The sequence below is a fragment of the Rhipicephalus microplus genome, chromosome 3, assembly GCF_043290135.1.
Source record: "Rhipicephalus microplus isolate Deutch F79 chromosome 3, USDA_Rmic, whole genome shotgun sequence".
Taxonomy (NCBI): domain Eukaryota; kingdom Metazoa; phylum Arthropoda; class Arachnida; order Ixodida; family Ixodidae; genus Rhipicephalus; species Rhipicephalus microplus.
Genome location: NC_134702.1, coordinates 85,141,878 through 85,167,160, shown reverse-complemented (window position 1 = coordinate 85,167,160; position 25,283 = coordinate 85,141,878). Strand labels below are relative to the sequence as shown.

General features: G+C 50.7%; 50 non-coding genes across 50 annotated transcripts; all 50 read left to right on the top strand.

Moving 5' to 3' along the window:
* The first annotated feature begins 218 nt into the window (after window positions 1-218).
* TRNAQ-UUG (transfer RNA glutamine (anticodon UUG)) lies at window positions 219-290 on the top strand. The gene has a single exon. It is a non-coding gene; the product is annotated as a tRNA-Gln (tRNA).
* Window positions 291-1,396: 1,106 nt separating this feature from the next.
* Window positions 1,397-1,468, top strand: TRNAQ-CUG (transfer RNA glutamine (anticodon CUG)). Its single transcript has one exon. It is a non-coding gene; the product is annotated as a tRNA-Gln (tRNA).
* Window positions 1,469-2,047: 579 nt separating this feature from the next.
* TRNAE-UUC (transfer RNA glutamic acid (anticodon UUC)) lies at window positions 2,048-2,119 on the top strand. The gene has a single exon. It is a non-coding gene; the product is annotated as a tRNA-Glu (tRNA).
* Window positions 2,120-3,013: 894 nt separating this feature from the next.
* TRNAE-UUC (transfer RNA glutamic acid (anticodon UUC)) lies at window positions 3,014-3,085 on the top strand. The gene has a single exon. It is a non-coding gene; the product is annotated as a tRNA-Glu (tRNA).
* A 248-nt stretch (window positions 3,086-3,333) lies between these two features.
* TRNAQ-CUG (transfer RNA glutamine (anticodon CUG)) lies at window positions 3,334-3,405 on the top strand. Its single transcript has one exon. It is a non-coding gene; the product is annotated as a tRNA-Gln (tRNA).
* A 415-nt stretch (window positions 3,406-3,820) lies between these two features.
* Window positions 3,821-3,892, top strand: TRNAQ-UUG (transfer RNA glutamine (anticodon UUG)). Its single transcript has one exon. It is a non-coding gene; the product is annotated as a tRNA-Gln (tRNA).
* Window positions 3,893-4,538: 646 nt separating this feature from the next.
* Window positions 4,539-4,610, top strand: TRNAQ-CUG (transfer RNA glutamine (anticodon CUG)). Its single transcript has one exon. It is a non-coding gene; the product is annotated as a tRNA-Gln (tRNA).
* A 94-nt stretch (window positions 4,611-4,704) lies between these two features.
* On the top strand, window positions 4,705-4,776 carry TRNAE-UUC (transfer RNA glutamic acid (anticodon UUC)). Its single transcript has one exon. It is a non-coding gene; the product is annotated as a tRNA-Glu (tRNA).
* A 650-nt stretch (window positions 4,777-5,426) lies between these two features.
* Window positions 5,427-5,498, top strand: TRNAE-UUC (transfer RNA glutamic acid (anticodon UUC)). Its single transcript has one exon. It is a non-coding gene; the product is annotated as a tRNA-Glu (tRNA).
* A 5-nt stretch (window positions 5,499-5,503) lies between these two features.
* Window positions 5,504-5,575, top strand: TRNAQ-UUG (transfer RNA glutamine (anticodon UUG)). Its single transcript has one exon. It is a non-coding gene; the product is annotated as a tRNA-Gln (tRNA).
* Window positions 5,576-5,954: 379 nt separating this feature from the next.
* On the top strand, window positions 5,955-6,026 carry TRNAQ-CUG (transfer RNA glutamine (anticodon CUG)). The gene has a single exon. It is a non-coding gene; the product is annotated as a tRNA-Gln (tRNA).
* A 334-nt stretch (window positions 6,027-6,360) lies between these two features.
* TRNAE-UUC (transfer RNA glutamic acid (anticodon UUC)) lies at window positions 6,361-6,432 on the top strand. Its single transcript has one exon. It is a non-coding gene; the product is annotated as a tRNA-Glu (tRNA).
* Window positions 6,433-6,437: 5 nt separating this feature from the next.
* Window positions 6,438-6,509, top strand: TRNAQ-UUG (transfer RNA glutamine (anticodon UUG)). Its single transcript has one exon. It is a non-coding gene; the product is annotated as a tRNA-Gln (tRNA).
* Window positions 6,510-6,845: 336 nt separating this feature from the next.
* On the top strand, window positions 6,846-6,917 carry TRNAE-UUC (transfer RNA glutamic acid (anticodon UUC)). Its single transcript has one exon. It is a non-coding gene; the product is annotated as a tRNA-Glu (tRNA).
* A 653-nt stretch (window positions 6,918-7,570) lies between these two features.
* TRNAE-UUC (transfer RNA glutamic acid (anticodon UUC)) lies at window positions 7,571-7,642 on the top strand. The gene has a single exon. It is a non-coding gene; the product is annotated as a tRNA-Glu (tRNA).
* Window positions 7,643-8,635: 993 nt separating this feature from the next.
* On the top strand, window positions 8,636-8,707 carry TRNAQ-CUG (transfer RNA glutamine (anticodon CUG)). The gene has a single exon. It is a non-coding gene; the product is annotated as a tRNA-Gln (tRNA).
* A 413-nt stretch (window positions 8,708-9,120) lies between these two features.
* TRNAQ-UUG (transfer RNA glutamine (anticodon UUG)) lies at window positions 9,121-9,192 on the top strand. Its single transcript has one exon. It is a non-coding gene; the product is annotated as a tRNA-Gln (tRNA).
* An 899-nt stretch (window positions 9,193-10,091) lies between these two features.
* On the top strand, window positions 10,092-10,163 carry TRNAQ-CUG (transfer RNA glutamine (anticodon CUG)). Its single transcript has one exon. It is a non-coding gene; the product is annotated as a tRNA-Gln (tRNA).
* Window positions 10,164-10,742: 579 nt separating this feature from the next.
* Window positions 10,743-10,814, top strand: TRNAE-UUC (transfer RNA glutamic acid (anticodon UUC)). The gene has a single exon. It is a non-coding gene; the product is annotated as a tRNA-Glu (tRNA).
* Window positions 10,815-11,708: 894 nt separating this feature from the next.
* TRNAE-UUC (transfer RNA glutamic acid (anticodon UUC)) lies at window positions 11,709-11,780 on the top strand. Its single transcript has one exon. It is a non-coding gene; the product is annotated as a tRNA-Glu (tRNA).
* Window positions 11,781-11,785: 5 nt separating this feature from the next.
* Window positions 11,786-11,857, top strand: TRNAQ-CUG (transfer RNA glutamine (anticodon CUG)). Its single transcript has one exon. It is a non-coding gene; the product is annotated as a tRNA-Gln (tRNA).
* A 171-nt stretch (window positions 11,858-12,028) lies between these two features.
* On the top strand, window positions 12,029-12,100 carry TRNAQ-CUG (transfer RNA glutamine (anticodon CUG)). The gene has a single exon. It is a non-coding gene; the product is annotated as a tRNA-Gln (tRNA).
* Window positions 12,101-12,515: 415 nt separating this feature from the next.
* Window positions 12,516-12,587, top strand: TRNAQ-UUG (transfer RNA glutamine (anticodon UUG)). Its single transcript has one exon. It is a non-coding gene; the product is annotated as a tRNA-Gln (tRNA).
* A 572-nt stretch (window positions 12,588-13,159) lies between these two features.
* Window positions 13,160-13,231, top strand: TRNAE-UUC (transfer RNA glutamic acid (anticodon UUC)). Its single transcript has one exon. It is a non-coding gene; the product is annotated as a tRNA-Glu (tRNA).
* A 245-nt stretch (window positions 13,232-13,476) lies between these two features.
* On the top strand, window positions 13,477-13,548 carry TRNAQ-CUG (transfer RNA glutamine (anticodon CUG)). Its single transcript has one exon. It is a non-coding gene; the product is annotated as a tRNA-Gln (tRNA).
* Window positions 13,549-13,962: 414 nt separating this feature from the next.
* TRNAQ-CUG (transfer RNA glutamine (anticodon CUG)) lies at window positions 13,963-14,034 on the top strand. The gene has a single exon. It is a non-coding gene; the product is annotated as a tRNA-Gln (tRNA).
* Window positions 14,035-14,205: 171 nt separating this feature from the next.
* TRNAQ-CUG (transfer RNA glutamine (anticodon CUG)) lies at window positions 14,206-14,277 on the top strand. The gene has a single exon. It is a non-coding gene; the product is annotated as a tRNA-Gln (tRNA).
* Window positions 14,278-14,613: 336 nt separating this feature from the next.
* On the top strand, window positions 14,614-14,685 carry TRNAE-UUC (transfer RNA glutamic acid (anticodon UUC)). Its single transcript has one exon. It is a non-coding gene; the product is annotated as a tRNA-Glu (tRNA).
* Window positions 14,686-14,690: 5 nt separating this feature from the next.
* Window positions 14,691-14,762, top strand: TRNAQ-UUG (transfer RNA glutamine (anticodon UUG)). The gene has a single exon. It is a non-coding gene; the product is annotated as a tRNA-Gln (tRNA).
* Window positions 14,763-15,141: 379 nt separating this feature from the next.
* Window positions 15,142-15,213, top strand: TRNAQ-CUG (transfer RNA glutamine (anticodon CUG)). The gene has a single exon. It is a non-coding gene; the product is annotated as a tRNA-Gln (tRNA).
* A 575-nt stretch (window positions 15,214-15,788) lies between these two features.
* TRNAE-UUC (transfer RNA glutamic acid (anticodon UUC)) lies at window positions 15,789-15,860 on the top strand. The gene has a single exon. It is a non-coding gene; the product is annotated as a tRNA-Glu (tRNA).
* Window positions 15,861-16,369: 509 nt separating this feature from the next.
* TRNAQ-CUG (transfer RNA glutamine (anticodon CUG)) lies at window positions 16,370-16,441 on the top strand. Its single transcript has one exon. It is a non-coding gene; the product is annotated as a tRNA-Gln (tRNA).
* A 1,303-nt stretch (window positions 16,442-17,744) lies between these two features.
* On the top strand, window positions 17,745-17,816 carry TRNAE-UUC (transfer RNA glutamic acid (anticodon UUC)). The gene has a single exon. It is a non-coding gene; the product is annotated as a tRNA-Glu (tRNA).
* Window positions 17,817-17,821: 5 nt separating this feature from the next.
* On the top strand, window positions 17,822-17,893 carry TRNAQ-CUG (transfer RNA glutamine (anticodon CUG)). Its single transcript has one exon. It is a non-coding gene; the product is annotated as a tRNA-Gln (tRNA).
* Window positions 17,894-18,064: 171 nt separating this feature from the next.
* Window positions 18,065-18,136, top strand: TRNAQ-CUG (transfer RNA glutamine (anticodon CUG)). Its single transcript has one exon. It is a non-coding gene; the product is annotated as a tRNA-Gln (tRNA).
* A 414-nt stretch (window positions 18,137-18,550) lies between these two features.
* TRNAQ-CUG (transfer RNA glutamine (anticodon CUG)) lies at window positions 18,551-18,622 on the top strand. Its single transcript has one exon. It is a non-coding gene; the product is annotated as a tRNA-Gln (tRNA).
* Window positions 18,623-18,793: 171 nt separating this feature from the next.
* TRNAQ-CUG (transfer RNA glutamine (anticodon CUG)) lies at window positions 18,794-18,865 on the top strand. The gene has a single exon. It is a non-coding gene; the product is annotated as a tRNA-Gln (tRNA).
* A 336-nt stretch (window positions 18,866-19,201) lies between these two features.
* TRNAE-UUC (transfer RNA glutamic acid (anticodon UUC)) lies at window positions 19,202-19,273 on the top strand. Its single transcript has one exon. It is a non-coding gene; the product is annotated as a tRNA-Glu (tRNA).
* Window positions 19,274-19,278: 5 nt separating this feature from the next.
* Window positions 19,279-19,350, top strand: TRNAQ-UUG (transfer RNA glutamine (anticodon UUG)). Its single transcript has one exon. It is a non-coding gene; the product is annotated as a tRNA-Gln (tRNA).
* Window positions 19,351-19,729: 379 nt separating this feature from the next.
* Window positions 19,730-19,801, top strand: TRNAQ-CUG (transfer RNA glutamine (anticodon CUG)). Its single transcript has one exon. It is a non-coding gene; the product is annotated as a tRNA-Gln (tRNA).
* A 575-nt stretch (window positions 19,802-20,376) lies between these two features.
* On the top strand, window positions 20,377-20,448 carry TRNAE-UUC (transfer RNA glutamic acid (anticodon UUC)). Its single transcript has one exon. It is a non-coding gene; the product is annotated as a tRNA-Glu (tRNA).
* Window positions 20,449-20,957: 509 nt separating this feature from the next.
* Window positions 20,958-21,029, top strand: TRNAQ-CUG (transfer RNA glutamine (anticodon CUG)). Its single transcript has one exon. It is a non-coding gene; the product is annotated as a tRNA-Gln (tRNA).
* Window positions 21,030-22,333: 1,304 nt separating this feature from the next.
* On the top strand, window positions 22,334-22,405 carry TRNAE-UUC (transfer RNA glutamic acid (anticodon UUC)). Its single transcript has one exon. It is a non-coding gene; the product is annotated as a tRNA-Glu (tRNA).
* A 5-nt stretch (window positions 22,406-22,410) lies between these two features.
* Window positions 22,411-22,482, top strand: TRNAQ-CUG (transfer RNA glutamine (anticodon CUG)). Its single transcript has one exon. It is a non-coding gene; the product is annotated as a tRNA-Gln (tRNA).
* A 171-nt stretch (window positions 22,483-22,653) lies between these two features.
* Window positions 22,654-22,725, top strand: TRNAQ-CUG (transfer RNA glutamine (anticodon CUG)). The gene has a single exon. It is a non-coding gene; the product is annotated as a tRNA-Gln (tRNA).
* A 415-nt stretch (window positions 22,726-23,140) lies between these two features.
* On the top strand, window positions 23,141-23,212 carry TRNAQ-UUG (transfer RNA glutamine (anticodon UUG)). Its single transcript has one exon. It is a non-coding gene; the product is annotated as a tRNA-Gln (tRNA).
* Window positions 23,213-23,783: 571 nt separating this feature from the next.
* Window positions 23,784-23,855, top strand: TRNAE-UUC (transfer RNA glutamic acid (anticodon UUC)). The gene has a single exon. It is a non-coding gene; the product is annotated as a tRNA-Glu (tRNA).
* Window positions 23,856-24,100: 245 nt separating this feature from the next.
* Window positions 24,101-24,172, top strand: TRNAQ-CUG (transfer RNA glutamine (anticodon CUG)). Its single transcript has one exon. It is a non-coding gene; the product is annotated as a tRNA-Gln (tRNA).
* Window positions 24,173-24,991: 819 nt separating this feature from the next.
* TRNAE-UUC (transfer RNA glutamic acid (anticodon UUC)) lies at window positions 24,992-25,063 on the top strand. The gene has a single exon. It is a non-coding gene; the product is annotated as a tRNA-Glu (tRNA).
* A 5-nt stretch (window positions 25,064-25,068) lies between these two features.
* Window positions 25,069-25,140, top strand: TRNAQ-UUG (transfer RNA glutamine (anticodon UUG)). The gene has a single exon. It is a non-coding gene; the product is annotated as a tRNA-Gln (tRNA).
* The last annotated feature ends 143 nt before the right edge of the window (window positions 25,141-25,283 follow it).

The window sequence follows — 25,283 nt, the reverse complement described above, 5'->3', positions numbered from 1 at the left end:
TCTGGACTCTGAAGCCAGCGATCCGAGTTCAAATCTCGGTGAGACCTTGCTTTTTATTTTTCCTAATGCAGCAAAAGGTGCCAAAGACGAAACTGTCCGCGAAAACACACCGGTACCGGCACTCATTCCCATGCCGCGATCTCTGGCGTGGTATAGTGGCTAGGTTATCTGGCTTTCACCCAGAAGGCCCGGGTTCGATTTCCGGCGTCAGATTGTGCGGTCTCATGGTGTAATGGTTAGCACTCTGGACTTTGAATCCAGCGATCCGAGTTCAAATCTCGGTGAGACCTTGCTTTTTATTTTTGTTAATGCAACAAAAGCTGGCAACAGCGAAACTGTCCGGGAACCGACGCCGGTACTTGCGCTCATTCCCTTGGCGCCATCTTGCATTGTCTAGTTGCAAGGATATCTGGCTTTCACCAAGAAGGCCCGGGTTTCATTCCCGGTGTTGGAAAGTGCGGTCTCATGGTGTAACAGCTAGCACTCTGGACTCTGAATCCAGGGAACCGAGTGCTAATGCAACAAAAGCTCGCAACGGCGAAACTGTACGCGAATAGACAACGGTACTAGCGCTCGTTCTCTTGTCGCCATCTTCAGCGTAGTCTAGTGGCTAAGATATCTGGCTTTCACCAAGAAGACCTAGGTTTGATTCCCGGCGTCGGAATGTGCGGTCTCATGGTGTAGTGGTTAGTACTCTGGACTCTGAATCCAGCGATCCCAGTTCAAATCTTGGTGAGGCCTTGCTTTTTTATTTTTGCTAATGCAGCAAAGCCGGCAACCACGAAACTGTCCGCGAACAGACACCGGTACTATCGCTCATTCCCTTGGCGCCATCTTGCATTGTCTAGTGGCTAGGATATCTGGCTTTCACCAAGAAGGCCCGGGTTTCATTCTCGGTGTTGGAAAGTGCGGTCTAATGGTGTAACAGCTAGCACTCTGGACTCTGAATCCAGGGAACCGAGTTCAAATCTCGGTGAGGCCTTGCTTTTTATTTTTGCTAATGCAGCAAAAGCTGGCAACGACGAAACTGTCCGCGAACAGACACCGGTACTAGCGCTCATTCCCTTGGCGCCATCTCTGGCATGGTCTAGTGGCTAGGATATCTGGCTTTCACCAAGAAGGCCCGGGTTTCATTCCCTGTGTTGGAAAGTGCGGTATCATAGTGTAACGGTTAGCACTCTGGACACTGAATCCAGCGATCCCAGTTCAAATCTCGGTGAGACCTCTCTTTTTATTTTTCCTCATGCAGCATTAGCTGGCAACGACGAAACTGTCCGCGAAAACATACCGGTACCAGAACTCATTCCCTTGTCGCGATCTCTGGCGTGGTCTAGTGGCTAGGATATCTGGCTTTCACCAAGAAGACCCGGGTTTCACTCCCGGTGTCTGAAAGTGCGGTCTCATGGTGTAACAGCAAGCACACTGGACTCTGAATCCAGGGAACCGAGTTCAAATCTCGGTGAGACCTTGCTTTTTATTTTTGCTAATGCAGCCAAGGCTGGATACGACGACGCTGTCGGCAAATAGACATCGGTACCAGCGCTCGTTTTCTTGTCGCCATCTCCGGCATGGTCTATTGGCTAGGATATCTGGCTGTCACCCAGGAGGCCCGGGTTCAATTTTCGGCGTCGTAAAGTGCGGTCTCAAGGATTAACGGTTAGCACTCTGGAGTCTAAATACAGCGATTCGGGTTCAAATCTCGGTGAGACCTTGCTTTTTATTTTTCCTAATGCAGCAAAAGCTGGCAACGACGACGCTGTATAAGAATAGACCGCGGTACCGATGCTCGCTCCCTCGAGCCATCTCCGGCGTGGTCTAGTGGATAGGATATCTGGCTTTCACCAAGAAATCCTGGATTCAATCCCCGGCGTCGGAAAGTTTGTTCTATTAGTGTAATGGTTAGCACTCTGCACTCTGCATCCAGCGATCTGAGTTCAAATCTCGGCGAGACCTTGATTTTTATTTTTGCTAATGCAGCGAAAGCTGGCAACGACGTAACTGTCCACGAATAGACACCGGTACCAGCGCTAGTTCTGTTGCCGTCATCTCGGGCGTGGTCTAGTGGCTAGGATTTCTGGCTTTCACCCAGAAGGCCCGGGTTCAATTCCCGGCGTAGGAAAGTCCGGTCTCATGGTGTAACGGTTAGCACTCTAGACTCTGAATCCAGCGATATGAGTTCAAATCTTGGTGAGACGTTGCTTTTTATTTTCGCTAATGCAGCAAAAGCTGGCAACGACGAAACTGTCAACGGATAGACCGCGGTACCGATGCTCACTGCCTTGAGCCATCTCCGGCGTGTTCTAGTGGCTAGGATATCTGGCTTTCACAAAGAAGGCCCGGGTTCGATTCTCGGCGTCGGAAAGTGCGGCCTTATGGTGTAACGGTTAGCACTCTGGACTTTGAATCCAGCGATCTGAGTTCAAATCTCTGTGAGACCTTGCTTTTTATTTTTGCTAATGCAGCAAAACTGGCAATGACGAAACTGTCCGCGAACAGACACCGGTGCCTGCGCTCATTCCCTTGGCGCCATCTTGCATTGTCTAGTGACTAGGATATCTGCCTTTCACCAAGAAGGCCCGGGTTTCATTCCCGGTGTTGGAAAGTGCGGTCTCATGGTGTAACTGCTAGCACTCTGGACTCTGAAACCAGGGAACCGAGTTCAAATCTCGGTGAGACCTCTCTTTTTATTTTTGCTAATACAACAAAAGCTGGCAACGGCGAAACTTTGCGCGGATAGACACCGGTACTAGCGCTCGTTCTCTTGTCGCCATCTCCGGCGTGGTCTAGTGGTTAGAATTTCTGGCTTTCACCCAGAAGGCCCGGGTTTGGTTCCCCGCGTCGTGAAGTGCGGTCTCATGGATTAACGGTTAGACTCTGGAATCTAAATACAGCGATTCGGGTTCAAATCTTGGTGAGACCTTGCTTTTTATTTTTCCTAATGCAGCAAACGCTGGCAACGACGACGCTGTCCACGAATAGACCGCGGTACCGATGCTCGCTCCCTCGAGCCATCTCCGGCGTGGTCTACTGGCTAGGATATCTGGCTTTCACCCAGAAGGCCCGGGTTCGATTCCCGGCGTCGGAAAAGGCGGTCTCATGGTGTAACGATTAGCACTCTGGACTCTGAATCCAGCGATCCAAGTTTAATTCTCGGTGAGATCTTGCTTTTTTATCTTTGCTAATGCAGCAAAAGCTGGCAACGACGAAACTGTCAACGAATAGACCGCGGTACCGATGCTCGCTGCTTTGAGCCATTTTCGGCGTGGTCTAGTGGCTAGAATATATGGCTTTCACCAAGAAGGCCCGGGTTCGATTCCCGGTGTCAGAATGTGCGGTCTTATGGTGTAATGGTTAGCACTCTGGACTCTGAATCCAGCGATCCGAGTTCAAATCTCGGTGAGACCTTGCTTTTTTATTTTTGCTAATGCAGCAAAAGCTGGCAACGACGACGCTGTCCGCGAATAGACATCGGTACCAGCGCTCGTTTTCTTCTCGCCATCTCCGGCATGGTCTAGTGGCTAGGATATCTGGCTGTCGCCCAGGCAGCCTGGGTTTGATTTTCGGCGTCGGAAAGTGCGGTCTCATGGATTAATGGTTAGCACTCTGGACTCTGAATCCAGCGATACGAGTTCAAATCTCGGTGAGACCTTGCTTTTTTATTTTTGCTAATGCAGCAAAAGCTGGCAACGACGAAACTGTCAACGAATAGACCGCGGTACCGATGCTCGCTGCCTTGAGCCATCTCCGGCGTGGTCTAGTGGCTAGGATATCTGGCTGTCACAAAGAAGGCCCGGGTTCGATTCTCGGCGTCGGAAAGTGCGGTCTCATGGTGTAATGGTTAGCACTCTGGACTTTGAATTCAGCGACCTGAGTTCAAATCTCGGTGAGACCTTGCTTTTTATTTTTTTCTAATGCAGCAAAGCTGGCAACGACGAAACTGTCAACGAATTGACCCTGGTACCGATGCTCGCTGCTTTGTGCCATCTTCGGCGTGGTCTAGTGGCTAGGATATCTGGCTATCACCAAGAAGGCCCGGTTTCGATTCCTGGCGTCGGAATGTGCGGTCTCATGGTTAGCATTCTGGACTCTAAATCCTGCGATTCGAGTTCAAATCTTGGTGAGACCTTGCTTTTTTATTTTTGCGAATGCAGCAAAAGTTGGCAACGACGACGCTGTCCGCGAATAGACATCGGTACCAGCGCTCGTTTTCTTGTCGCCATCTCCGGCATGGTGTAGTGGCTAGGATATTTGGCTGTCACCCAGGAAGCCCGGGTTCGATCCCCGGCGTCGCAAAGTGTGGTCTATGGGTTTAATGGTTAGAACTCTGCACTCTGCATCCAGTGATCTGTGTTCAAATCTCGGTGAGACCTTGCTTTTTATTTTTGCTAATGCAGCAAAGCTGGCAACGACAAAACTGTCCGCGAACAGACACCGGTACTAGCGCTCATTCCCTGGGCGCCATCTTGCATTGTCTAGTGGCTAGGATATCTGGCTTTCACCAAGAAGGCCCGGGTTTCATTCCCTGTGTTGGAAAGTGAGGTATCATGGTGTAACGGTTAGCACTCTGGACTCTGAATCCAGCGACCCGAGTTCAAATCTCGGTGAGACCTTGCTTTTTATTTTTCCTAATGCAGCATTAGCTGGCAACGACGAAACTGACCGCGAAAACACACTGGTACCAGCACTCATTCCCATGTCGCGATCTCTGGCGTGGTCTAGTGGCTAGGATATCTGGCTTTCACCCAGAAGGCCCGGGTTCAATACCCAGCGTCAGAAAGTGCGGTCTCATGGTGTAACGGTTAGCACTCTGGACTCTGAATCTAGCGATGCGAGTTCAAATCTCGGTGAGAACTTGCTTTTTATTTTTGCTAATGCAGCAAAAGCTGGCAACGACTAAACTGTCAACGAATAGACCGCGGTACAGATTCTCGCTGCCTTGAGCTATTTCCGGCATGGTCTAGTGGCTACGATACTTGGATTTCACAAAGAAGGCCCGGGTTCGATTCTCGGCGTCGAAAAGTTCGGTCTCATGGTGTAATCTGGACTCTGGACTTTGAATCCAGCGAACCGAGCTCAAATCTCGGTGAGACCTTGCTTTTTATTTTTCTAATGCAGCAAAAGCTGGCAACGACGAAACTGTCCGCGAACAGACACCGGTGCTAGCTATCATTCCCTTGGCGCCATCTCTGGCATGGTCTAGTGGCTAGGATATCTGGCTTTCACCAAGAAGGCCCGGGTTTCATTCCCGGTGTTGAAAAGTGCGGTCTCATGGTGTAAAGGTTTGCGCTCTGGACTCTGAAGCCAGCGATCCGACTTCAAATCTCGGTGAGACCTTGCTTTTTTTTTCCTAATGCAGCAAAAGGTGCCAAAGACGAAACTGTCCGCGAAAACACACCGGTACCGGCACTCATTCCCAAGCCGCGATCTCTGGCGTGGTCTAGTGGCTAGGATATCTGGCTTTCACCCAGAAGGCCCGGATTCGATTCCCGGCGTCGGAAAGTGCGGTCTCATTGTGTAATGGTTAGCACTCTGGACTTTGAATCCAGCGATCCGAGTTCAAATGTCGGTGAGACCTTGCTTTTTATTTTTGTTAATGCAACAAAAGCTGGCAACAGCGAAACTGTCCGGGAACCGACGCCGGTACTAGCGCTCATTCCCTTGGCGCCATCTTGCATTGTCTAGTTGCTAGGATATCTGGCTTTCACCAAGAAGGCCCGGGTTTCATTCCCGGTGTTGGAAAGTGCGGTCTCATGGTGTAACAGCTAGCACTCTGGACTCTGAATCCAGGGAACCGAGTGCTAATGCAACAAAAGCTCGCAACGGCGAAACTGTGCGCGAATAGACACCGGTACTAGCGCTCGTTCTCTTGTCGCCATCTTCAGCGTAGTCTAGTGGCTAGGATATCTGGCTTTCACCAAGAACACCCGGGTTTGATTCCCGGCATCGGAATGTGCGGTCTCATGGTGTAATGGTTAGTACTCTGGACTCTGAATCCAGCGATCTGAGTTCAAATCTCGGTGAGGCCTTGCTTTTTATTTTTGCTAATGCAGCAAAGCTGGCAACGACGAAACTGTCCGCTTACAGACACCGGTACTAGCGCTCATTCCCTTGGCGCCATCTTGCATTGTCTAGTGGCTAGGATATCTGGCTTTCACCGAGAAGGCCCGGGTTTCATTCCCGGTATTGCAAAGTGCGGTCTCATGGTGTAACAGCTAGCACTCTGGACTCTGAATCCAGGGAACCGAGTTCAAATCTCGGTGAGACCTTGCTTTTTATTTTTGCTAATGCAACAAAAGCTGGCAACGGGGAAACTGTGCGCGAATAGACACCAGTACTAGCGCTTGTTCTCTTGTCGCCATCTCCGGCGTGGTCTAGTGGCTAGGATATCTGGATTTCACCCAGAAGGCCCGGGTTCGATTCCCGGTGTCGGAAAGTGCGGTCTCATGGTGTAATGGTTAGCACTCTGGACTTTGAATCCAGCGATCCGAGTTCAAATCTCGGTGAGACCTTGCTTTTTATTTTTGCTAATGCAGCAAAAGCTGGACACGACGACGCTGTCCGCGAATAGACATCGGTACCAGCGCTCGTTTTCTTGTCGCCATCTCCGGCATGGTCTAGTGGCTAGGATATCTGGCTGTCACCCAGGAAGCCCGGGTTCGATTTTCGGCGTCGGAAAGTGCGGTCTCATGGATTAACGGTTAGCACTCTGAAGTCTAAATACAGCGATTCGGGTTCAAATCTCAGTGAGACCCTGCTTTTTATTTTTCCTGATGCAGCAAAAGCTGGCAACGATGACGCTGTCCACGAATAGACAGCGGTACCGATGCTCGCTCCCTCGAGCCATCTCCGGCGTGGTCTAGTGGCTAGTATATCTGGCTTTCACCCAGAAGGCTCGGGTTCGATTCCCGGCGTCGGAAAAGGCGGTCTCAAGGTGTAACGGTTAGCACTCTGCACTCTGCATCCAGCGATCTGAGTCCAAATCTCGGTGAGACCTTGCTTTTTATTTTTGCTAATGCAGCGAAAGCTGGCAACGACGAAACTGTCCACGATTAGACAACGGTACAAGCGCTCGTTCTCTTGCCTTTATCTCCGGCGTGGTCTAGTGGCTAGGATATCTGGCTTTCACAAAGAAGGCCCGGGTTTGATTCTCGGCGTCGGAAAGTGCGGTCTCATGGTGTAATGGTTAGCACTCTGGACTTTGAATCTAGTGATCTGAGTTCTATCTCGGTGAGACCTTGCTTTTCATTTTTGCTAATGCAGCAAAACTGGCAATGACGAAACTCTCCGCGAACAGACACCGGTGCCTGCGCTCATTCCCTTGGCGCCATCTTGCATTGTCTAGTGGCTAGGATATCTGGCTTTCACCAAGAAGGCCCGGGTTTCATTCCCGGTGTTGGAAAGCGCGGTCTCATGGTGTAACAGCTAGCACTCTGGACTCTGAAACTAGGGAACCGAGTTCAAATCTCGGTGAGACCTTGCTTTTTATTTTTGCTAATGCAGCATTAGCTGGCAACGACGAAACTGTCCGCGAAAACACACTGGTACCAGCACTCATTCCCATGTCGCGATCTTCGGCGTGGTCTAGTGGCTAGGATTTCTGGCTTTCACCCAGAAGGCCCGGGTTCAATTCCCGGTGTCGGAAAGTCCAGTCTAATGGTGTATCGGTTAGCACTTTGGACTCTGAATCCAGCGATACGAGTTCAAATCTTGGTGAGACCTTGCTTTTTGTTTTTGCTAATGCAGCAAAAGCTGGCAACGACGAAACTGTCAACGAATAGACCGCGGTAGCGATGCTCGCTCCCTCGAGCCATCTCTCGCGTGGTCTAGTGGCTAGTATATCTGGCTTTCACCCAGAAGGCCCGGGTTCGATTCCCGGCATCGGAAACTGTGGTCTAATGGTGTAATGGTTACAACTCTGCACTCTGCATCCAGCGATCTGAGTCCAAATCTCGGTGAGACCTTGCTTTTTATTTTTCCTAATGCAGCAAAAGCTGGCAACGACGACGCTGTCCACGAATAGACCGCGGTACCGATGCTCGCTCCCTCGAGCCATCTCCGGCGTGGTCTACTGGCTAGGATATCTGGCTTTCACCCAGAAGGACCGGGTTCGATTCCCGGCGTCAAAAAAGGCGGTCTCATGGTGTAACGGTTAGCACTCTGGACTCTGAATCCAGCGATCCGAGTTTAATTCTCGGTGAGATGTTGCTTTTTTATCTTCGCTAATGCAGCAAAAGCTGGCAACGACGAAACTGTCAACGAATAGACCGCGGTACCGATGCTCGCTGCCTTGAGTCATTTTCGGCGTGGTCTAGTGGCTAGAATATATGGCTTTCACCAAGAAGGCCCGGGTTCGATTCCCGGCGTCAGAAGGTGCGGTCTTGCGCCCCGCCGTGGTGGTCTAGTGGCTAAGGTACTCGGCACTGACCCGCAGGTCGCGGGTTCAAATCCCGGCTGCGGTGGCTGCATTTCCGATGGAGGCGGAAATGTTGTAGGCCCGTGTGCTCAGATTTGGGCGCACGTTAAAGAACCCCAGGTGGTCTAAATTTCCGGAGCCCTCCACTACGGCGTCTCTCATAATCATATAGTGGTTTTGGGACGTTAAACCCCACATATCAATCAATCAATCAAAATGTGCGGTCTTATGGTGTATTGGTTAGCACTCTGGACTCTGAATCCAGCGATCCGAGTTCAAATCTCGGTGAGACCTTGCTATTTTTTTTTCTAATGCAGCAAAAGCTGGCAATGACGACGCTGTCCGCGAATAGACATCGGTACCAGCGCTCGTTTTCTTCTCGCCATCTCCGGCATAGTCTAGTGGCTAGGATATCTGGCTGTCACCCAGGAAGCCTGGGTTCGATTTTCGGCGTCGAAAAGTGCGGTCTCATGGATTAATGGTTAGCACTCTGGACTCTGAATCCAGCGATACGAGTTCAAATCTCGGTGAGACCTTGCTTTTTTATTTTTGCTAATGCAGCAAAAGCTGGCAACGACGAAACTGTCAACGAATAGACCGCGGTACCGATGCTCGCTGCCTTGAGCCATCTCCGGCGTGGTCTAGTGGCTAGGATATCTGGCTTTCACAAAGAAGGTCCGGGTTCGATTCTCGGCGTCGGAAAGTGCGGCCTCATGGTGTAATTGTTAGCACTCTGGACTTTGAATCCAGCGACCTGAGTTCAAATCTCGGTGAGACCTTGCTTTTCATTTTTTTCTAATGCAGCAAAGCTGGCAACGACGAAACTGTCAACGAATAGACCGCGGTACCGATGCTCGCTGCCTTGTGCCATCTTCGGCGTGGTCTAGTGGCTAGGATATCTGGCTTTCACCAAGAAGGCCCGGGTTTCATTCCCTGTGTTGGAAAGTGCGGTATCATAGTGTAACGGTTAGCACTCTGGACACTGAATCCAGCGATCCCCGTTCAAATCTCGGTGAGACCTCTCTTTTTATTTTTCCTCATGCAGCATTAGCTGGCAACGACGAAACTGTCCGCGAAAACACACCGGTACCAGCACTCATTCCCTTGTCGCGATCTCTGGCGTGGTCTAGTGGCTAGGATATCTGGCTTTCACCAAGAAGGCCTGGGTTTCATTCCCGGTGTTGGAAAGTGCGGTATCATAGTGTAACGGTTAGCACTCTGGACACTGAATCCAGCGATCCGAGTTCAAATCTCGGTGAGACATCTCTTTTTATTTTTCCTCATGCAGCATTAGCTGGCAACGACGAAACTGTCCGCGAAAACATACCGGTACCAGAACTCATTCCCTTGTCGCGATCTCTGGCGTGGTCTAGTGGCTAGGATATCTGGCTTTCACCAAGAAGGCCCGGGTTTCATTCCCGGTGTTGGAAAGTGCGGTATCATAGTGTAACGGTTAGCACTCTGGACACTGAATCCAGCGATCCGAGTTCAAATCTCGGTGAGACCTCTCTTTTTATTTTTCCTCATGCAGCATTAGCTGGCAACGACGAAACTGTCCGCGAAAACATACCGGTACCAGAACTCATTCCCTTGTCGCGATCTCTGGCGTGGTCTAGTGGCTAGGATATCTGGCTTTCACCAAGAAGGCCCGGGTTTCACTCCCGGTGTCTGAAAGTGCGGTCTCATGGTGTAACAGCAAGCACACTGGACTCTGAATCCAGGGAACCGAGTTCAAATCTCGGTGAGACCTTGCTTTTTATTTTTGCTAATGCAGCCAAGGCTGGATACGACGACGCTGTCGGCAAATAGACATCGGTACCAGCGCTCGTTTTCTTGTCGCCATCTCCGGCATGGTCTAGTGGCTAGGATATCTGGCTGTCACCCAGGAGGCCCGGGTTCAATTTTCGGCGTCGTAAAGTGCGGTCTCATGGATTAACGGTTAGCACTCTGGAGTCTAAATACAGCGATTCGGGTTCAAATCTCGGTGAGACCTTGCTTTTTATTTTTCCTAATGCAGCAAAAGCTGGCAACGACGACGCTGTCCAAGAATAGACCGCGGTACCGATGCTCGCTCCCTCGAGCCATCTCCGGCGTGGTCTAGTGGATAGGATATCTGGCTTTCACCAAGAAATCCTGGATTCAATCCCCGGCGTCGGAAATTTTGGTCTATTAGTGTAATGGTTAGCACTCTGCACTCTGCATCCAGCGATCTGAGTTCAAATCTCGGCGAGACCTTGATTTTTATTTTTGCTAATGCAGCGAAAGCTGGCAACGACGTAACTGTCCACGAATAGACACCGGTACCAGCGCTAGTTCTGTTGCCGTCATCTCGGGCGTGGTCTAGTGGCTAGGATTTCTGGCTTTCACCCAGAAGGCCCGGGTTCAATTCCCGGCGTAGGAAAGTCCGGTCTCATGGTGTAACGGTTAGCACTCTAGACTCTGAATCCAGCGATATGAGTTCAAATCTTGGTGAGACGTTGCTTTTTATTTTCGCTAATGCAGCAAAAGCTGGCAACGACTAAACTGTCAACGAATAGACCGCGGTACCGATGCTCACTGCCTTGAGCCATCTCCGGCGTGTTCTAGTGGCTAGGATATCTGGCTTTCACAAAGAAGGCCCGGGTTCGATTCTCGGCGTCGGAAAGTGCGGCCTAATGGTGTAACGGTTAGCACTCTGGACTTTGAATCCAGCGATCTGAGTTCAAATCTCGGTGAGACCTTGCTTTTTATTTTTGCTAATGCAGCAAAACTGGCAATGACGAAACTGTCCACGAACAGACACCGGTGCCTGCGCTCATTCCCTTGGCGCCATCTTGCATTGTCTAGTGACTAGGATATCTGCCTTTCACCAAGAAGGCCCGGGTTTTATTCCCGGTGTTGGAAAGTGCGGTCTCATGGTGTAACAGCTAGCACTTTGGACTCTGAAACCAGGGAACCGAGTTCAAATCTCGGTGAGACCTCTCTTTTTATTTTTGCTAATGCAACAAAAGCTGGCAACGGCGAAACTTTGCGCGGATAGACACCGGTACTAGCGCTCGTTCTCTTGTCGCCATCTCCGGCGTGGTCTAGTGGTTAGAATTTCTGGCTTTCACCCAGAAGGCCCGGGTTTGGTTCCCCGCGTCGGGAAGTGCGGTCTCATGGATTAACGGTTAGACTCTGGAGTCTAAATACAGCGATTCGGGTTCAAATCTCGGTGAGACCTTGCTTTTTATTTTTCCTAATGCAGCAAAAGCTGGCAACGACGACGCTGTCCACGAATAGACCGCGGTACCGATGCTCGCTCCCTCGAGCCTTCTCCGGCGTGGTCTACTGGCTAGGATATCTGGCTTTCACCCAGAAGGCCCGGGTTCGATTCCCGGCGTCGGAAAAGGCGGTCTCATGGTGTAACGGTTAGCACTCTGGACTCTGAATCCAGCGATCCGAGTTTAATTCTCGGTGAGATCTTGCTTTTTTATCTTTGCTAATGCAGCAAAAGCTGGCAACGACGAAACTGTCAACGAATAGACCGCGGTACCGATGCTCGCTGCCTTGAGCCATTTTCGGCGTGGTCTAGTGGCTAGAATATATGGCTTTCACCAAGAAGGCCCGGGTTCGATTCCCGGCGTCAGAATGTGCGGTCTTATGGTGTAATGGTTAGCACTCTGGACTCTGAATCCAGCGATCCGAGTTCAAATCTCGGTGAGACCTTGCTTTTTTATTTTTGCTAATGCAGCAAAAGCTGGCAACGACGACGCTGTCCGCGAATAGACATCGGTACCAGCGCTCGTTTTCTTCTCGCCATCTCCGGCATGGTCTAGTGGCTAGGATATCTGGCTGTCGCCCAGGCAGCCTGGGTTCGATTTTCGGCGTCGGAAAGTGCGGTCTCATGGATTAATGGTTAGCACTCTGGACTCTGAATCCAGCGATACGAGTACAAATCACGGTGAGACCTTGCTTTTTTATTTTTGCTAATGCAGCGAAAGCTGGACACGACGAAACTGTCAACGAATAGACCGCGGTACCGATGCTCGCTGCCTTGAGCCATCTCCGGCGTGGTCTAGTGGCTAGGATATCTGGCTTTCACAAAGAAGGCCCGGGTTCGATTCTCGGCGTCGGAAAGTGCGGTCTCTTGGTGTAATGGTTAGCACTCTGGACTTTGAATCCAGCGACCTGAGTTCAAATCTCGGTGAGACCTTGCTTTTTATTTTTTTTCTAATGCAGCAAAGCTGGCAACGACGAAACTGTCAACGAATTGACCGTGGTACCGATGCTCGCTGCTTTGTGCCATCTTCGGCGTGGTCTAGTGGCTAGGATATCTGGCTATCACCAAGAAGGCCCGGTTTCGATTCCTGGCGTCGGAATGTGCGGTCTCATGGTTAGCATTCTGGACTCTGAATCCTGCGATTCGAGTTCAAATCTTGGTGAGACCTTGCTTTTTTATTTTTGCGAATGCAGCAAAAGTTGGCAACGACGACGCTGTCCGCGAATAGACATCGGTACCAGCGCTCGTTTTCTTGTCGCCATCTCCGGCATGGTGTAGTGGCTAGGATATCTGGCTGTCACCCAGGAAGCCCGGGTTCAATTTTCGGCGTCGGAAAGTGCGGTCTCATGGACTAACGGTTAGCACTCTGAAGTCTAAATACAGCGATTCGGGTTCAAATCTCAGTGAGACCCTGCTTTTGATTTTTCCTAATGCAGCAAAAGCTGGCAACGATGACGCTGTCCACGAATAGACAGCGGTCCCGATGCTCGCTCCCTCGAGCCATCTCCGGCGTGGTCTAGTGGCTAGTATATCTGGCTTTCACCCAGAAGGCTCGGGTTTGATCCCCGGCGTCGGAAAGTGTGGTCTATGGGTTTAATGGTTAGCACTCTGCACTCAGCATCCAGTGATCTGTGTTCAAATCTCGGTGAGACCTTGCTTTTTATTTTTGCTAATGCAGCAAAGCTGGCAACGACAAAACTGTCCGCGAAGAGACACCGGTACTAGCGCTCATTCCCTTGGCGCCATCTTGCATTGTCTAGTGGCTAGGATATCTGGCTTTCACCAAGAAGGCCCGGGTTTCATTCCCTGTGTTGGAAAGTGAGGTATCATGGTGTAACGGTTAGCACTCTGGACTCTGAATCCAGCGACCCGAGTTCAAATCTCGGTGAGACCTTGCTTTTTTGTTTTTCCTAATGCAGCATTAGCTGGCAACGACGAAACTGACCGCGAAAACACACTGGTACCAGCACTCATTCCCATGTCGCGATCTCTGGCGTGGTCTTGTGGCTAGGATATCTGGCTTTCACCCAGAAGGCCCGGGTTCAATACCCAGCGTCAGAAAGTGCGGTCTCATGGTGTAACGGTTAGCACTCTCGACTCTGAATCTAGCGATGCGAGTTCAAATCTCGGTGAGAACTTGCTTTTTATTTTTGCTAATGCAGCAAAAGCTGGCAACGACTAAACTGTCAACGAATAGACCGCGGTACAGATTCTCGCTGCCTTGAGCTATTTCCGGCATGGTCTAGTGGCTACGATACTTGGATTTCACAAAGAAGGCCCGGGTTCGATTCCCGGCGTCGGAAAAGGCGGTCTCATGGTGTAACGGTTAGCACTCTGGACTCTGAATCCAGCGATCCGAGTTTAATTCTCGGTGAGATCTTGCTTTTTTATCTTTGCTAATGCAGCAAAAGCTGGCAACGACGAAACTGTCAACGAATAGACCGCGGTACCGATGCTCGCTGCCTTGAGCCATTTTCGGCGTGGTCTAGTGGCTAGAATATATGGCTTTCACCAAGAAGGCCCGGGTTCGATTCCCGGCGTCAGAATGTGCGGTCTTATGGTGTAATGGTTAGCACTCTGGACTCTGAATCCAGCGATCCGAGTTCAAATCTCGGTGAGACCTTGCTTTTTATTTTTCTAATGCAGCAAAAGCTGGCAACGACGAAACTGTCCACGAACAGACACCGGTGCTAGCTATCATTCCCTTGGCGCCATCTCTGGCATGGTCTAGTGGCTAGGATATCTGGCTTTCACCAAGAAGGCCCGGGTTTCATTCCCGGTGTTGAAAAGTGCGGTCTCATGGTGTAAAGGTTTGCGCTCTGGACTCTGAAGCCAGCGATCCGACTTCAAATCTCGGTGAGACCTTGCTTTTTATTTTTCTTAATGCAGCAAAAGGTGCCAAAGACGAAACTGTCCGCGAAAACACACCGGTACCGGCACTCATTCCCAAGCCGCGATCTCTGGCGTGGTCTAGTGGCTAGAATATCTGGCTTTCACCCAGAAGGCCCGGATTCGATTCCCGGCGTCGGAAAGTGCGGTCTCATTGTGTAATGGTTAGCACTCTGGACTTTGAATCCAGCGATCCGAGTTCAAATGTCGGTGAGACCTTGCTTTTTATTTTTGTTAATGCAACAAAAGCTGGCAACAGCGAAACTGTCCGGGAACCGACGCCGGTACTAGCGCTCATTCCCTTGGCGCCATCTTGCATTGTCTAGTTGCTAGGATATCTGGCTTTCACCAAGAAGGCCCGGGTTTCGTTCCCGGTGTTGGAAAGTGCGGTCTCATGGTGTAACAGCTAGCACTCTGGACTCTGAATCCAGGGAACCGAGTGCTAATGCAACAAAAGCTCGCAACGGCGAAACTGTGCGCGAATAGACACCGGTACTAGCGCTCGTTCTCTTGTCGCCATCTTCAGCGTAGTCTAGTGGCTAGGATATCTGGCTTTCACCAAGAACACCCGGGTTTGATTCCCGGCATCGGAATGTGCGGTCTCATGGTGTAATGGTTAGTACTCTGGACTCTGAATCCAGCGATCTGAGTTCAAATCTCGGTGAGGCCTTGCTTTTTATTTTTGCTAATGCAGCAAAGCTGGCAACGACGAAACTCTCCGCTTACAGACACCGGTACTAGCGCTCATTCCCTTGGCGCCATCTTGCATTGTCTAGTGGCTAGGATATCTGGCTTTCACCGAGAAGGCCCGGGTTTCATTCCCTGTATTGCAAAGTGCGGTCTCATGGTGTAACAGCTAGCACTCTGGACTCTGAATCCAGGGAACCGAGTTCAAATCTCGGTGAGACCTTGCTTTTTATTTTTGCTAATGCAACAAAAGCTGGCAACGGGGAAACTGTGCGCGAATAGACACCGGTACTAGCGCTCGTTCTCTTGTCGCCATCTCCGGCGTGGTCTAGTGGTTAGAATTTCTGGCTTTCACCCAGAAGGCCCGGGTTTGGTTCCCCGCGTCGGAAAGTGCGGTCTCATGGATTAACGGTTAGACTCTGGAGTCTAAATACAGCGATTCGGGTTCAAATCTCGGTGAGACCTTGCTTTTTATTTTTCCTAATGCAGCAAAAGCTGGCAACGACGACGCTGTCCACGAATAGACCGCTGTACCGATGCTCGCTCCCTCGAGCCATCTCCGGCGTGGTCTACTGGCTAGGATATCTGGCTTTCACCCAGAAGGCCCGGGTTCGATTCCCGGCGTCAAAAAAGGCGGTCTCATGGTGTAACGGTTAGCACTCTGGACTCTGAATCCAGCGATCCGAGTTTAATTCTCGGTGAGATGTTGCTTTTTTATCTTCGCTAATGCAGCAAAAGCTGGCAACGACGAAACTGTCAACGAATAGACCGCGGTACCGATGCTCGCTGCCTTGAGTCATTTTCGGCGTGGTCTAGTGGCTAGAATATATGGCTTTCACCAAGAAGGCCCGGGTTCGATTCCCGGCGTCAGAAGGTGCGGTCTTGCGCCCCGCCGTGGTGGTCTAGTGGCTAAGGTTCTCGGCACTGACCCGCAGGTCGCGGGTTCAAATCCCGGCTGCGGCGGCTGCATTTCCGATGGAGGCGGAAATGTTGTAGGCCCGTGTGCTCAGATTTGGGCGCAAGTTAAAGAACCCCAGGTGGTCTAAATTTCCGGAGCCCTCCACTACGGCGTCTCTCATAATCATATAGTGGTTTTGGGACGTTAAACCCCACATATCAATCAATCAATCAGAATGTGCGGTCTTATGGTGTAATGGTTAGCACTCTGGACTCTGAATCCAGCGATCCGAGTTCAAATCTCGGTGAGACCTTGCTATTTTTTTTCTAATGCAGCAAAAGCTGGCAATGACGACGCTGTCCGCGAATAGACATCGGTACCAGCGCTCGTTTTCTTCTCGCCATCTCCGGCATAGTCTAGTGGCTAGGATATCTGGCTGTCACCCAGGAAGCCTGGGTTCGATTTTCGGGGTCGAAAAGTGCGGTCTCATGGATTAATGGTTAGCACTCTGGACTCTGAATCCAGCGATACGAGTTCAAATCTCGGTGAGACCTTGCTTTTTTATTTTTGCTAATGCAGCAAAAGCTGGCAACGACGAAACTGTCAACGAATAGACCGCGGTACCGATGCTCGCTGCCTTGAGCCATCTCCGGCGTGGTCTAGTGGCTAGGATATCTGGCTTTCACAAAGAAGGTCCGGGTTCGATTCTCGGCGTCGGAAAGTGCGGCCTCATGGTGTAATTGTTAGCACTCTGGACTTTGAATCCAGCGACCTGAGTTCAAATCTAGGTGAGACCTTGCTTTTCATTTTTTTCTAATGCAGCAAATCTGGCAACGACGAAACTGTCAACGAATAGACCGCGGTACCGATTCTCGCTGCCTTGTGCCATCTTCGGCGTGGTCTAGTGGCTTGGATATCTGGCTATCACCAAGAAGGCCCGGGTTCGATTCCTGGCGTCGGAATGTGCGGTCTCATGGTGTAATGGTTAGCATTCTGGACTCTGAATCCTGCGATTCGAGTTCAAATCTTGGTGAGACCTTGCTTTTTTATTTTTGCGAATGCAGCAAAAGTTGGCAACGACGACGCTGTCCGCGAATAGACATCGGTACCAGCGCTCGTTTTCTTGTCGCCATCTTGCATTGTCTAGTGACTAGGATATCTGCCTTTCACCAAGAAGGCCCGGGTTTCATTCCCGGTGTTGGAAAGTGCGGTCTCATGGTGTAACAGCTAGCACTCTGGACTCTGAAACCAGGGAACCGAGTTCAAATCTCAGTGAGACCTCTCTTTTTATTTTTGCTAATGCAACAAAAGCTGGCAACGGCGAAACTTTGCGCGGATAGACACCGGTACTAGCGCTCGTTCTCTTGTCGCCATCTCCGGCGTGGTCTAGTGGTTAGAATTTCTGGCTTTCACCCAGAAGGCCCGGGTTTGGTTCCCCGCGTCGGGAAGTGCGGTCTCATGGATTAACGGTTAGACTCTGGAGTCTAAATACAGCGATTCGGGTTCCAATCTCGGTGAGACCTTGCTTTTTATTTTCCCTAATGCAGCAAAAGCTGGCAACGACGACGCTGTCCACGAATAGACCGCGGTACCGATGCTCGCTCCCTCGAGCCTTCTCCGGCGTGGTCTACTGGCTAGGATATCTGGCTTTCACCCAGAAGGCCCGGGTTCGATTCCCGGCGTCGGAAAAGGCGGTCTCATGGTGTAACGGTTAGCACTCTGGACTCTGAATCCAGCGATCCGAGTTTAATTCTCGGTGAGATCTTGCTTTTTTATCTTTGCTAATGCAGCAAAAGCTGGCAACGACGAAACTGTCAACGAATAGACCGCGGTACCGATGCTCGCTGCCTTGAGCCATTTTCGGCGTGGTCTAGTGGCTAGAATATATGGCTTTCACCAAGAAGGCCCGGGTTCAATTCCCGGCGTCAGAATGTGCGGTCTTATGGTGTAATGGTTAGCACTCTGGACTCTGAATCCAGCGATCCGAGTTCAAATCTCGGTGAGACCTTGCTTTTTTGTTTTTCCTAATGCAGCATTAGCTGGCAACGACGAAACTGACCGCGAAAACACACTGGTACCAGCACTCATTCCCATGTCGCGATCTCTGGCGTGGTCTTGTGGCTAGGATATCTGGCTTTCACCCAGAAGGCCCGGGTTCAATACCCAGCGTCAGAAAGTGCGGTCTCATGGTGTAACGGTTAGCACTCTGGACTCTGAATCTAGCGATGCGAGTTCAAATCTCGGTGAGAACTTGCTTTTTATTTTTGCTAATGCAGCAAAAGCTGGCAACGACTAAACTGTCAACGAATAGACCGCGGTACAGATTCTCGCTGCCTTGAGCTATTTCCGGCATGGTCTAGTGGCTACGATACTTGGATTTCACAAAGAAGGCCCGGGTTCGATTCCCGGCGTCGGAAAAGGCGGTCTCATGGTGTAACGGTTAGCACTCTGGACTCTGAATCCAGCGATCCGAGTTTAATTCTCGGTGAGATCTTGCTTTTTTATCTTTGCTAATGCAGCAAAAGCTGGCAACGACGAAACTGTCAACGAATAGACCGCGGTACCGATGCTCGCTGCCTTGAGCCATTTTCGGCGTGGTCTAGTGGCTAGAATATATGGCTTTCACCAAGAAGGCCCGGGTTCGATTCCCGGCGTCAGAATGTGCGGTCTTATGGTGTAATGGTTAGCACTCTGGACTCTGAATCCAGCGATCCGAGTTCAAATCTCGGTGAGACCTTGCTTTTTATTTTTCTAATGCAGCAAAAGCTGGCAACGACGAAACTGTCCACGAACAGACACCGGTGCTAGCTATCATTCCCTTGGCACCATCTCTGGCATGGTCTAGTGGCTAGGATATCTGGCTTTCACCAAGAAGGCCCGGGTTTCATTCCCGGTGTTGAAAAGTGCGGTCTCATGGTGTAAAGGTTTGCGCTCTGGACTCTGAAGCCAGCGATCCGACTTCAAATCTCGGTGAGACCTTGCTTTTTATTTTTCTTAATGCAGCAAAAGGTGCCAAAGACGAAACTGTCCGCGAAAACACACCGGTACCGGCACTCATTCCCAAGCCGCGATCTCTGGCGTGGTCTAGTGGCTAGGATATCTGGCTTTCACCCAGAAGGCCCGGATTCGATTCCCGGCGTCGGAAAGTGCGGTCTCATTGTGTAATGGTTAGCACTCTGGACTTTGAATCCAGCGATCCGAGTTCAAATGTCGGTGAGACCTTGCTTTTTATTTTTGTTAATGCAACAAAAGCTGGCAACAGCGAAACTGTCCGGGAACCGACGCCGGTACTAGCGCTCATTCCCTTGGCGCCTTCTTGCATTGTCTAGTTGCTAGGATATCTGGCTTTCACCAAGAAGGCCCGGGTTTCATTCCCGGTGTTGGAAAGTGCGGTCTCATGGTGTAACAGCTAGCACTCTGGACTCTGAATCCAGGGAACCGAGTGCTAATGCAACAAAAGCTCGCAACGGCGAAACTGTGCGCGAATAGACACCGGTACTAGCGCTCGTTCTCTTGTCGCCATCTTCAGCGTAGTCTAGTGGCTAGGATATCTGGCTTTCACCAAGAACACCCGGGTTTGATTCCCGGCATCGGAATGTGCGGTCTCATGGTGTAATGGTTAGTACTCTGGACTCTGAATCCAGCGATCTGAGTTCAAATCTCGGTGAGGCCTTGCTTTTTATTTTTGCTAATGCAGCAAAGCTGGCAACGACGAAACTCTCCGCTTACAGACACCGGTACTAGCGCTCATTCCCTTGGCGCCATCTTGCATTGTCTAGTGGCTAGGATATCTGGCTTTCACCGAGAAGGCCCGGGTTTCATTCCCTGTATTGCAAAGTGCGGTCTCATGGTGTAACAGCTAGCACTCTGGACTCTGAATCCAGGGAACCGAGTTCAAATCTCGGTGAGACCTTGCTTTTTATTTTTGCTAATGCAACAAAAGCTGGCAACGGGGAAACTGTGCGCGAATAGACACCGGTACTAGCGCTCGTTCTCTTGTCGCCATCTCCGGCGTGGTCTAGTGGTTAGAATTTCTGGCTTTCACCCAGAAGGCCCGGGTTTGGTTCCCCGCGTCGGAAAGTGCGGTCTCATGGATTAACGGTTAGACTCTGGAGTCTAAATACAGCGATTCGGGTTCAAATCTCGGTGAGACCTTGCTTTTTATTTTTCCTAATGCAGCAAAAGCTGGCAACGACGACGCTGTCCACGAATAGACCGCTGTACCGATGCTCGCTCCCTCGAGCCATCTCCGGCGTGGTCTACTGGCTAGGATATCTGGCTTTCACCCAGAAGGCCCGGGTTCGATTCCCGGCGTCAAAAAAGTCGGTCTCATAGTGTAACGGTTAGCACTCTGGACTCTGAATCCAGCGATCCGAGTTTAATTCTCGGTGAGATGTTGCTTTTTTATCTTCGCTAATGCAGCAAAAGCTGGCAACGACGAAACTGTCAACGAATAGACCGCGGTACCGATGCTCGCTGCCTTGAGTCATTTTCGGCGTGGTCTAGTGGCTAGAATATATGGCTTTCACCAAGAAGGCCCGGGTTCGATTCCCGGCGTCAGAAGGTGCGGTCTTGCGCCCCGCCGTGGTGGTCTAGTGGCTAAGGTTCTCGGCACTGACCCGCAGGTCGCGGGTTCAAATCCCGGCTGCGGCGGCTGCATTTCCGATGGAGGCGGAAATGTTGTAGGCCCGTGTGCTCAGATTTGGGCGCAAGTTAAAGAACCCCAGGTGGTCTAAATTTCCGGAGCCCTCCACTACGGCGTCTCTCATAATCATATAGTGGTTTTGGGACGTTAAACCCCACATATCAATCAATCAATCAGAATGTGCGGTCTTATGGTGTAATGGTTAGCACTCTGGACTCTGAATCCAGCGATCCGAGTTCAAATCTCGGTGAGACCTTGCTATTTTTTTTTCTAATGCAGCAAAAGCTGGCAATGACGACGCTGTCCGCGAATAGACATCGGTACCAGCGCTCGTTTTCTTCTCGCCATCTCCGGCATAGTCTAGTGGCTAGGATATCTGGCTGTCACCCAGGAAGCCTGGGTTCGATTTTCGGCGTCGAAAAGTGCGGTCTCATGGATTAATGGTTAGCACTCTGGACTCTGAATCCAGCGATACGAGTTCAAATCTCGGTGAGACCTTGCTTTTTTATTTTTGCTAATGCAGCAAAAGCTGGCAACGACGAAACTGTCAACGAATAGACCGCGGTACCGATGCTCGCTGCCTTGAGCCATCTCCGGCGTGGTCTAGTGGCTAGGATATCTGGCTTTCACAAAGAAGGTCCGGGTTCGATTCTCGGCGTCGGAAAGTGCGGCCTCATGGTGTAATTGTTAGCACTCTGGACTTTGAATCCAGCGACCTGAGTTCAAATCTAGGTGAGACCTTGCTTTTCATTTTTTTCTAATGCAGCAAATCTGGCAACGACGAAACTGTCAACGAATAGACCGCGGTACCGATTCTCGCTGCCTTGTGCCATCTTCGGCGTGGTCTAGTGGCTTGGATATCTGGCTATCACCAAGAAGGCCCGGGTTCGATTCCTGGCGTCGGAATGTGCGGTCTCATGGTGTAATGGTTAGCATTCTGGACTCTGAATCCTGCGATTCGAGTTCAAATCTTGGTGAGACCTTGCTTTTTTATTTTTGCGAAGGCAGCAAAAGTTGGCAACGACGACGCTGTCCGCGAATAGACATCGGTACCAGCGCTCGTTTTCTTGTCGCCATCTTGCATTGTCTAGTGACTAGGATATCTGCCTTTCACCAAGAAGGCCCGGGTTTCATTCCCGGTGTTGGAAAGTGCGGTCTCATGGTGTAACAGCTAGCACTCTGGACTCTGAAACCAGGGAACCGAGTTCAAATCTCAGTGAGACCTCTCTTTTTATTTTTGCTAATGCAACAAAAGCTGGCAACGGCGAAACTTTGCGCGGATAGACACCGGTACTAGCGCTCGTTCTCTTGTCGCCATCTCCGGCGTGGTCTAGTGGTTAGAATTTCTCTCTTTCACCCAGAAGGCCCGGGTTTGGTTCCCCGCGTCGGGAAGTGCGGTCTCATGGATTAACGGTTAGACTCTGGAGTCTAAATACAGCGATTCGGGTTCAAATCTCGGTGAGACCTTGCTTTTTATTTTCCCTAATGCAGCAAAAGCTGGCAACGACGACGCTGTCCACGAATAGACCGCGGTACCGATGCTCGCTCCCTCGAGCCTTCTCCGGCGTGGTCTACTGGCTAGGATATCTGGCTTTCACCCAGAAGGCCCGGGTTCGATTCCCGGCGTCGGAAAAGGCGGTCTCATGGTGTAACGGTTAGCACTCTGGACTCTGAATCCAGCGATCCGAGTTTAATTCTCGGTGAGATCTTGCTTTTTTATCTTTGCTAATGCAGCAAAAGCTGGCAACGACGAAACTGTCAACGAATAGACCGCGGTACCGATGCTCGCTGCCTTGAGCCATTTTCGGCGTGGTCTAGTGGCTAGAATATATGGCTTTCACCAAGAAGGCCCGGGTTCAATTCCCGGCGTCAGAATGTGCGGTCTTATGGTGTAATGGTTAGCACTCTGGACTCTGAATCCAGCGATCCGAGTTCAAATCTCGGTGAGACCTTGCTTTTTTATTTTTGCTAATGCAGCAAAAGCTGGCAATGACGACGCTGTCCGCGAATAGACATCGGTACCAGCGCTCGTTTTCTTCTCGCCATCTCCGGCATGGTCTAGTGGCTAGGATATCTGGCTGTCGCCCAGGCAGCCTGGGTTCGATTTTCGGCGTCGGAAAGTGCGGTCTCATGGATTAATGGTTAGCACTCTGGACTCTGAATCCAGCGATACGAGTACAAATCACGGTGAGACCTTGCTTTTTTATTTTTGCTAATGCAGCAAAAGCTGGACACGACGAAACTGTCAACGAATAGACCGCGGTACCGATGCTCGCTGCCTTGAGCCATCTCCGGCGTGGTCTAGTGGCTAGGATATCTGGCTTTCACAAAGAAGGCCCGGGTTCGATTCTCGGCGTCGGAAAGTGCAGTCTCATGGTGTAATGGTTAGCACTCTGGACTTTGAATCCAGCGACCTGAGTTCAAATCTTGGTGAGACCTTGCTTTTTATTTTTTTCTAATGCAGCAAAGCTGGCAACGACGAAACTGTCAACGAATTGACCGTGGTACCGATGCTCGCTGCTTTGTGCCATCTTCGGCGTGGTCTAGTGGCTAGGATATCTGGCTATCACCAAGAAGGCCCGGTTTCGATTCCTGGCGTCGGAATGTGCGGTCTCATGGTTAGCATTCTGGACTCTGAATCCTGCGATTCGAGTTCAAATCTTGGTGAGACCTTGCTTTTTTATTTTTGCGAATGCAGCAAAAGTTGGCAACGACGACGCTGTCCGCGAATAGACATCGGTACCAGCGCTCGTTTTCTTGTCGCCATCTCCGGCATGGTGTAGTGGCTAGGATATCTGGCTGTCACCCAGGAAGCCCGGGTTCAATTTTCGGCGTCGGAAAGTGCGGTCTCATTGATTAACGGTTAGCACTCTGAAGTCTAAATACAGCGATTCGGGTTCAAATCTCAGTGAGACCCTGCTTTTGATTTTTCCTAATGCAGCAAAAGCTGGCAACGATGACGCTGTCCACGAATAGACAGCGGTACCGATGCTCGCTCCCTCGAGATATCTCCGGCGTGGTCTAGTGGCTAGTATATCTGGCTTTCACCCAGAAGGCTCGGGTTTGATCCCCGGCGTCGGAAAGTGTGGTCTATGGGTTTAATGGTTAGCACTCTGCACTCAGCATCCAGTGATCTGTGTTCAAATCTCGGTGAGACCTTGCTTTTTATTTTTGCTAATGCAGCAAAGCTGGCAACGACAAAACTGTCCGCGAACAGACACCGGTACTAGCGCTCATTCCCTTGGCGCCATCTTGCATTGTCTAGTGGCTAGGATATCTGGCTTTCACCAAGAAGGCCCGGGTTTCATTCCCTGTGTTGGAAAGTGAGGTATCATGGTGTAACGGTTAGCACTCTGGACTCTGAATCCAGCGACCCGAGTTCAAATCTCGGTGAGACCTTGCTTTTTTGTTTTTCCTAATGCAGCATTAGCTGGCAACGACGAAACTGACCGCGAAAACACACTGGTACCAGCACTCATTCCCATGTCGCGATCTCTGGCGTGGTCTTGTGGCTAGGATATCTGGATTTCACCCAGAAGGCCCGGGTTCAATACCCAGCGTCAGAAAGTGCGGTCTCATGGTGTAACGGTTAGCACTCTGGACTCTGAATCTAGCGATGCGAGTTCAAATCTCGGTGAGAACTTGCTTTTTATTTTTGCTAATGCAGCAAAAGCTGGCAACGACTAAACTGTCAACGAATAGACCGCGGTACAGATTCTCGCTGCCTTGAGCTATTTCCGGCATGGTCTAGTGGCTACGATACTTGGATTTCACAAAGAAGGCCCGGGTTCGATTCTCGGCGTCGAAAAGTGCGGTCTCATGGTGTAATCTGGACTCTGGACTTTGAATCCAGCGAGCCGAGTTCAAATCTCGGTGAGACCTTGCTTTTTATTTTTCTAATGCAGCAAAAGCTGGCAACGACGAAACTGTCCGCGAACAGACACCGGTGCTAGCTATCATTCCCTTGGCGCCATCTCTGGCATGTTCTAGTGGCTAGGATATCTGGCTTTCACCAAGAAGGCCCGGGTTTCATTCCCGGTGTTGAAAAGTGCGGTCTCATGGTGTAAAGGTTTGCGCTCTGGACTCTGAAGCCAGCGATCCGACTTCAAATCTCGGTGAGACCTTGCTTTTTATTTTTCTTAATGCAGCAAAAGGTGCCAAAGACGAAACTGTCCGCGAAAACACACCGGTACCGGCACTCATTCCCAAGCCGCGATCTCTGGCGTGGTCTAGTGGCTAGGATATCTGGCTTTCACCCAGAAGGCCCGGATTCGATTCCCGGCGTCGGAAAGTGCGGTCTCATTGTGTAATGGTTAGCACTCTGGACTTTGAATCCAGCGATCCGAGTTCAAATGTCGGTGAGACCTTGCTTTTTATTTTTGTTAATGCAACAAAAGCTGGCAACAGCGAAACTGTCCGGGAACCGACGCCGGTACTAGCGCTCATTCCCTTGGCGCCATCTTGCATTGTCTAGTTGCTAGGATATCTGGCTTTCACCAAGAAGGCCCGG